This window comes from Hyla sarda, chromosome 7 (genome assembly GCF_029499605.1).
Source record: "Hyla sarda isolate aHylSar1 chromosome 7, aHylSar1.hap1, whole genome shotgun sequence".
NCBI lineage: Eukaryota > Metazoa > Chordata > Amphibia > Anura > Hylidae > Hyla > Hyla sarda.
Genome location: NC_079195.1, coordinates 25,672,833 through 25,680,708, shown reverse-complemented (window position 1 = coordinate 25,680,708; position 7,876 = coordinate 25,672,833).

Genomic DNA, 7,876 nt, shown 5'->3' with positions numbered 1-7,876 from the left:
GAAAAACTGCCACACCATCTAGTAGCTGATTTTCCCCCCAGCAGTCCACACTGATTGACTGCTACTGACACCGACTCCAGGAACCTCTGTTCCACTATCTCCCAGGCAGGTAGGCTGCCACAAAGCAGGTAGTCCACCCCTGGCACATTTTGCTCCAGACTTCCCACTGCTGCCACCATTCTGACTGCCAACCATGCTACCACCTTGCTGGCTCAGCTGCTGCCTCACGGGCAACCTGCAATCCTCTTCTCCTGATGATGATGAAGCCTCTTCTGCACCCGGCAAACAAGTGTGATCGGCTTCATCATCATTATCGAGTTGTGTCTCCACGTCACTGATGTCCTCCTCAGGTTCCCTTAATGGTGTCTGTTTCAGGAGCCTGAACGCTCGCAACACCACCTCCCATGCCACTTTCCTCATCACTACTTGCCCGCCTAGCGGAGGAAGCGGTGTATGTCTCCTCCCCTTCTTGGCTGGGCAGTAGCTGTTGACTGTCCTCTATTAGATCGTCTTTACTAAATAATGGAGCTGAACTAACAGCATTAAATACTTCTGTGGGGGAGGGAACATCATAAGACAGAGGCAATGGAAGGACAGGGACTGCTCCTGGGTCATGCCAACTTAGGGTTGTGTCTGAGGAACCCACCGACTGTTGACTGGGGGTGTCAGATGTCACTTGTGATGAAGTGGATAACCAAGTTAACCAATCAATGACGGCAGATGGGTTGCTGGTCGAGACACGACCACTAGCTGATACCGGGAGCTCAGGCCTTTCGCTGCAACTCCTGCTGCCACGCGCCCCTAGTCTGCTGCGACCTCTGCCTGCGCCTCAAAAATGTAGGCCTCTGCTACTCCTCTGTGCACTTCTCTGCCTGACATACTTATACACCAGCAGAGTGCCTATATGTTACACTTATGAGAGGACAATAAGCCAAACTATGCTTACAACTGAATTAGGCTACAAAACTAGGTTTGTAGCTTTGGTTGGCCTTTCAGAGTAACTGGCCCAAATGAGTTAAACAGGAAAAAAAATCATACACCACCTATGTGCGTTCAGGTTGTCACGATTCGGCTGGCTGGAGGTGGATCCTCTGTGCCAGAGAGGGATTGGCGTGGACCGTGCTGGTGGACCGGTTCTAAGTTGCTACTGGTATTCACCAGAGCCCGCCGCAAGGCGGGATGGTCTTGCAGCGGCGGTAGCAACCAGGTCGTATCCACCAGCAACGGCTCAACCTCTCTGACTGCTGAAGATAGGCGCGGTACAAGGGAGTAGACAAGAGCAAGGTCGGACGTAGCAGAAGGTCAGGGCAGGCAGCAAGGATCGTAGTCAGGGGCAATGGCAGGAGGTCTGGAACACAGGCTAGGAACACACAAGGGAACGCTTTCACTGGCACAATGGCAACAAGATCCGGCGAGGGAGTGCAGGGGAAGTGAGGTATAAGTAGGGAGTGCACAGGTGAGAATACTGATTAGGCCTGCTGCGCCAATCAGTGGCGCAGCGGCCCTTTAAATGGCAGAGACCCGGCGCGCGCGCGCCCTAAGGAGCGGGGCCGCGCGCGCCGGGACAACACAAACGGGGAACGGGTCAGGTACGGGAGCCGAGATGCGCATCGCGAGCGGGCGCGTCCCGCATCGCGAATCGCATCCCGGCTGGGAGTAATATCGCAGCGCACCCGGTCAGCAGGTCTGACCGGGGCGCTGCGAATGAGAGAACGCTGCGAGCGCTCCGGGGAGGAGCGGGGACCCGGAGCGCTCGGCGTAACAGTACCCCCCTTGGGTCTCCCCCTCTTTTTGGAGCCTGAGAACCTGAGGATAAGACTTTTGTCCAGGATGTTGTCCTCAGGTTCCCAGGATCTCTTCTCAGGGCCGCAATTCTCCCAGTCGACCAAGAAGAATCTTTTACCTCTGACCGTTTTGGATGCTAGAATCTCCTTCACAGAAAAGACTTCAGAAGATCCGGAAACTGGAGTGGGAGAAACAACTTTGGGAGAGAAGCGGTTAAGGATGAGTGGTTTAAGGAGAGAGACATGGAAGGCATTGGGAATACGGAGAGAAGGAGGAAGAAGGAGTTTGTAAGAGACAGGGTTGATCTGGCACTTGATTTTGAAAGGACCAAGATAGCGTGGTCCCAGTTTGTAACTGGGGACACGAAAGCGGACATATTTAGCGGAGAGCCATACCTTGTCTCCGGGAGCAAAAATGGGGGGAGTTATTCTTTTTTTATCAGCAAATCTTTTCATCCGGGATGAAGCCTGTAAAAGAGAATTTTGGGTCTCTTTCCATATGGTGGAAAGATCACGAGTCACTTCATCCACAGCGGGCAAACCAGAGGGCAAGGGAGTAGGGAGGGGAGGAAGAGGGTGACGGCCGTACACCACGAAAAATGGGGATTTAGCAGAAGATTCGGAGACTCTGAAGTTGTATGAGAATTCGGCCCATGGTAGAAGATCTGCCCAGTCATCCTGGCGGGAGGAAACAAAATGCCGTAAATAGTCACCCAGGACCTGATTAACTCTTTCTACTTGCCCATTGGATTGGGGATGATAAGAAGAAGAGAAGTTTAATTTGATCTTGAGCTGTTTACAGAGGGCCCTCCAGAATTTAGACACGAATTGGACGCCTCTATCTGAGACGATATGCGTGGGCAAACCGTGAAGGCGAAAAATGTGTATAAAAAATTGCTTTGCCAACTGAGGCGCTGAAGGAAGACCAGGAAGAGGAATAAAATGTGCCATCTTGGAAATAACGATCAACGACCACCCAAACAACTGTGTTGCCACGGGATGAGGGCAAGTCCGTAATAAAGTCCATACCAATCTGTGACCAAGGCTGTTCAGGAACAGGCAGAGGATGAAGGAGACCAGCAGGCTTCTGGCGAGGAGTCTTATCCCGGGCACAGACAGTACAGGCCCGCACAAAATCAATAACATCAGTCTCCAGAGTCGGCCACCAATAAAATCGAGAGATGAGTTGCAAGGATATTTTGATGCCCACATGGCCTGCGAGGTGGGAGGAGTGTCCCCATTTGAGAATCCTGAGACGCTGGCGTGGAGAAACGAAGGTCTTCCCTGGAGGAGTTTGCCTGATGGAAGCTGGAGAAGTGGAGATCAGACAGTCCGGAGGAATGATGTGTTGCGGAGAGACCTCTACTTCAGAGGCATCAGAAGAACGAGAGAGGGCATCGGCCCTAATGTTCTTGTCAGCAGGGCGAAAATGGATTTCAAAGTTAAAACGGGCGAAGAACAACGACCACCTAGCCTGGCGAGGGTTCAGTCGTTGGGCAGACTGGAGGTAGGAGAGATTCTTGTGATCAGTGTATATGATAACTGGAAATTTTGATCCCTCCAGCAGGTGCCTCCATTTCTCAAGCGCCAATTTAATGGCCAGTAGTTCTCGATCCCCGATGGAATAGTTTCTCTCCGCCGGGGAGAAGGTCCTAGAAAAAAAACCACAAGTCACAGCATGCCCGGAAGAATTTTTTTGTAGAAGGACAGCTCCAGCTCCCACTGAGGAGGCATCTACCTCCAATAGGAAGGGTTTAGATGGGTCAGGTCTGGAGAGCACGGGAGCGGAAGAAAAGGCAGACTTGAGATGTTTAAATGCGTCTTCCGCTTGGGGGGACCAGGACTTGGGATTGGCATTTTTCTTGGTTAAAGCCACGATAGGAGCCACAATAGTGGAAAAGTGTGGAATAAACTGTCTGTAATAATTGGCGAACCCCAAAAAACGTTGGATAGCACGAAGTCCGGAGGGGCGTGGCCAATCTAAGACGGCAGAGAGTTTATCAGGGTCCATTTGTAGTCCCTGGCCAGAGACCAAGTATCCTAGGAAAGGAAGAGATTGACATTCAAAGAGACATTTCTCCATTTTGGCATAAAGTTGATTGTCACGAAGTCTCTGAAGAACCATGCGGACATGCTGGCGGTGTTCTTCTAAGTTGGCAGAAAAAATCAGAATATCGTCCAGATAAACCACAACACAGGAATATAGGAGATCACGAAAAATTTCATTAACAAAGTCTTGGAAGACGGCAGGGGCGTTGCATAGGCCAAAGGGCATGACCAGATACTCAAAGTGTCCATCACTGGTGTTAAATGCGGTCTTCCATTCGTCCCCCTCCCTGATGCGGATGAGATTATAAGCACCTCTTAAGTCCAGTTTGGTAAAGATGTGGGCACCTTGTAAGCGATCAAAGAGTTCCGAGATAAGAGGTAAGGGGTAGCGGTTTTTTACCGTGATTTTATTAAGTCCGCGGTAATCAATACAAGGACGTAGGGAGCCATCTTTTTTGGACACAAAAAAAAATCCAGCTCCGGCAGGAGAGGAGGACTTGCGGATAAACCCCTTTTTTAAATTCTCCTGGATGTACTCCGACATGGCAAGAGTCTCTGGAGCAGACAGAGGATAGATTCTGCCCCGGGGTGGGGTAGTACCCGGGAGGAGGTCAATAGGACAGTCATAAGGCCTGTGAGGAGGCAAAGTCTCAGCTTGCTTTTTGCAAAAAACGTCAGAATAGTCCATATAAGCCTTAGGAAGAACGGATACAGGGGGAACCACAGGGTCACGGCAAGGAGTACTGGGCACCGATTTAAGACAGTCCTTGTGACAAGAAGTACCCCAGTTCTTGATTTCTCCTGTGGACCAATCAAGGGTTGGGGAATGGCGTTGAAGCCACGGTAATCCAAGAAGAATTTCAGAAGTGCAGTTGGAGAGGACCAAAAATTCAATTTTTTCGTGATGAGGTCCGATGCACATTAGGATAGGTTCCGTGCGGTAACGCACGGTACAGTCCAATCTTTCATTGTTAACAGAATTGATGTAGAGGGGTCTAGCGAGACTGGTCACCGGGATGTTGAACCTGTTGATGAGAGAGGCCAAAATAAAATTTCCTGCAGATCCGGAATCCAAGAAGGCCGTAGCAGAGAAGGAGAAGGTAGAGGAAGATATCCGCACAGGCACAGTAAGGCGTGGAGAAGCAGAGTAGACATCAAGAACTGTCTCATCTTTGTGCGGAGTCAGCATACGTCTTTCCAGGCGGGGAGGACGGATAGGACAATCTTTCAAGAAGTGTTCGGTACAGTACAGGCATAGGTTCTCCATGCGGCGTCGTGTCCTCTCTTGAGGTGTCAAGCGAGACCGGTCAACTTGCATAGCCTCCACGGCGGGAGGCACAGGAACGGATTGCAGAGGACCAGAGGAGAGAGGAGCCGGGGAGAGAAACCGCCTCGTGCGAACAAAGTCCATATCCCGGCGGAGCTCCTGACGCCTTTCGGAAAAACGCATGTCAATGCGGGTGGCAAGATGAATAAGTTCATGCAGGTTAGCAGGAATTTCTTGTGCGGCCAGCACATCTTTAATGTTGCTGGATAGGCCTTTTTTAAAGGTCGCGCAGAGGGCCTCATTATTCCAGGATAATTCGGAGGCAAGAGTACGGAATTGGATGGCGTACTCGCCAACAGAAGAATTACCCTGGACCAGGTTCAGCAGGGCAGTCTCAGCAGAAGAGGCTCGGGCAGGTTCCTCAAAGACACTTCGGATCTCCGTGAAGAAGGAGTGTACAGAGGCAGTGACGGGGTCATTGCGGTCCCAGAGCGGTGTGGCCCATGACAGAGCTTTCCCAGACAGAAGGCTGACTACGAAAGCCACCTTAAACCTTTCAGTTGGAAACTGGTCCGACATCATCTCCAAGTGCACGGAACATTGCGAAAGAAAGCCACGGCAAAACTTAGAGTCCCCATCAAATTTATCCGGCAAGGATAATCGTAAGCCGGAAGCGGCCACTCGCTGCAGAGGAGGTGCAGGAGCTGGCGGAGGAGATTGTTGCTGGAGCTGTGGTAATAGCTGCTGTAGCATCACGGTCAGTTGAGACAGCTGGTGACCTTGTTGCGCTATCTGTTGCGACTGCTGGGCGACCACCGTGGTGAGGTCGGCGACAACTGGCAGAGGGACTTCAGCGGGATCCATGGCCGGATCTACTGTCACGATTCGGCTGGCTGGAGGTGGATCCTCTGTGCCAGAGAGGGATTGGCGTGGACCGTGCTGGTGGACCGGTTCTAAGTTGCTACTGGTATTCACCAGAGCCCGCCGCAAGGCGGGATGGTCTTGCAGCGGCGGTAGCAACCAGGTCGTATCCACCAGCAACGGCTCAACCTCTCTGACTGCTGAAGATAGGCGCGGTACAAGGGAGTAGACAAGAGCAAGGTCAGGGCAGGCAGCAGAAGGTCAGGGCAGGCAGCAAGGATCGTAGTCAGGGGCAACGGCAGGAGGTCTGGAACACAGGCTAGGAACACACAAGGGAACGCTTTCACTGGCACAATGGCAACAAGATCCGGCGAGGGAGTGCAGGGGAAATGAGGTATAAGTAGGGAGTGCACAGGTGAGAATACTGATTAGGCCTGCTGCGCCAATCAGTGGCGCAGCGGCCCTTTAAATGGCAGAGACCCGGCGCGCGCGCGCTAAGGAGCGGGGCCGCGCGCGCCGGGACAACACAGACGGGGAACGGGTCAGGTACGGGAGCCGAGATGCGCATCGCGAGCGGGCGCGTCCCGCATCGCGAATCGCATCCCGGCTGGGAGTAATATCGCAGCGCACCCGGTCAGCAGGTCTGACCGGGGCGCTGCGAATGAGAGAGCGCTGCGAGCGCTCCGGGGAGGAGCGGGGACCCGGAGCGCTCGGCGTAACACAGGTTACACTTATGAAAGGAGGACAATACGCTCCACTACGCTTACAACCTGTATTAGGCACAAAAAGCAGGTGACTGTGGCTTTTAGTGCTCACCTTAACTGGCCCCTATTAGCTTTAGAATTGTAGTACACACCAGTGCTGCAGTACAGAGAGACTGTTTAGTACACCCCCTCCCTCTCTCCCTCTCTCCCCTCTCTCTCTCTCTCTCTCTCTCTCTCCCCTGTCACTGCTTTTCTGCAGTGATTTGGGCTTGTGGTGAATCACTGCTGTAACGCCTGGCTGCAGCAATGGATGCCGATTATATAGGGCTGTGACATCACAGGGCCTGGCTGGTTGCTGATAGGCTGCATGCCACCATGTGATTCAGGGTCATCCGTCCGTCCCACCTTCCCAGGATTATTTGCCCCATGTCCTCGCAACTGGATCTGCCATTTTAGCCCCCCAGCCTGCAGATAATGGAGTCCATGAAGCGATTTGTTAAAACGAATCGCGGCAATATTCAGATTTGTTATGAGTCAAATTTTTTATGAAACTCGTCATTAATTAGGATTCGACATATTCGATTCGCTCATTTCTAGACAGAATCATTGATACTCTCCGGTCATGTCCATTTAGATCTTCTCCATTCTCCTGCTATAAAAGAGCAGAGGATTGTGGGATAACTGAATGAAAATAAACTATACAGGGAATGCTGCTTTGGATGTGACTGGAGGCACAAGGCAGCAGTCAGAATATGGCCCCCTCCTATAATGAAAAGTAGACATTGTGAAATCGTAACACAAAGTATATTAGAAAATTTTTGGACTTTTAACTGTATAATGATAAAGCTTTACAGGTGTCAGACAGGAAACCCAGAAAAGTTGTACTGTGCCCTTTCATGGTTTCCATATTTTACAGTGTACTTCCATATGATATAGCCATCTATATCCCACCTGTATGTTCTCTACAGACTGCTAACTGTTCCTGTAGGACTCTGTTTCCCGACTAGAGTGCCTTCAGCTGTTGCAAAACTACAACTCCCAACATGCCTGTACTGCATTTGGCTGTCCAGGCATGCTTGGAGTTGTAGTTTTGCAACACCTGGTTAAGATAATAGTGGGAATGTGGAAATTTATTAAATGTACACTTTTTATTTCAGTTCCTTTTTCAGTTGTGTAGACTAGACTAGACTAGATGTCTCCTAAACACTTTA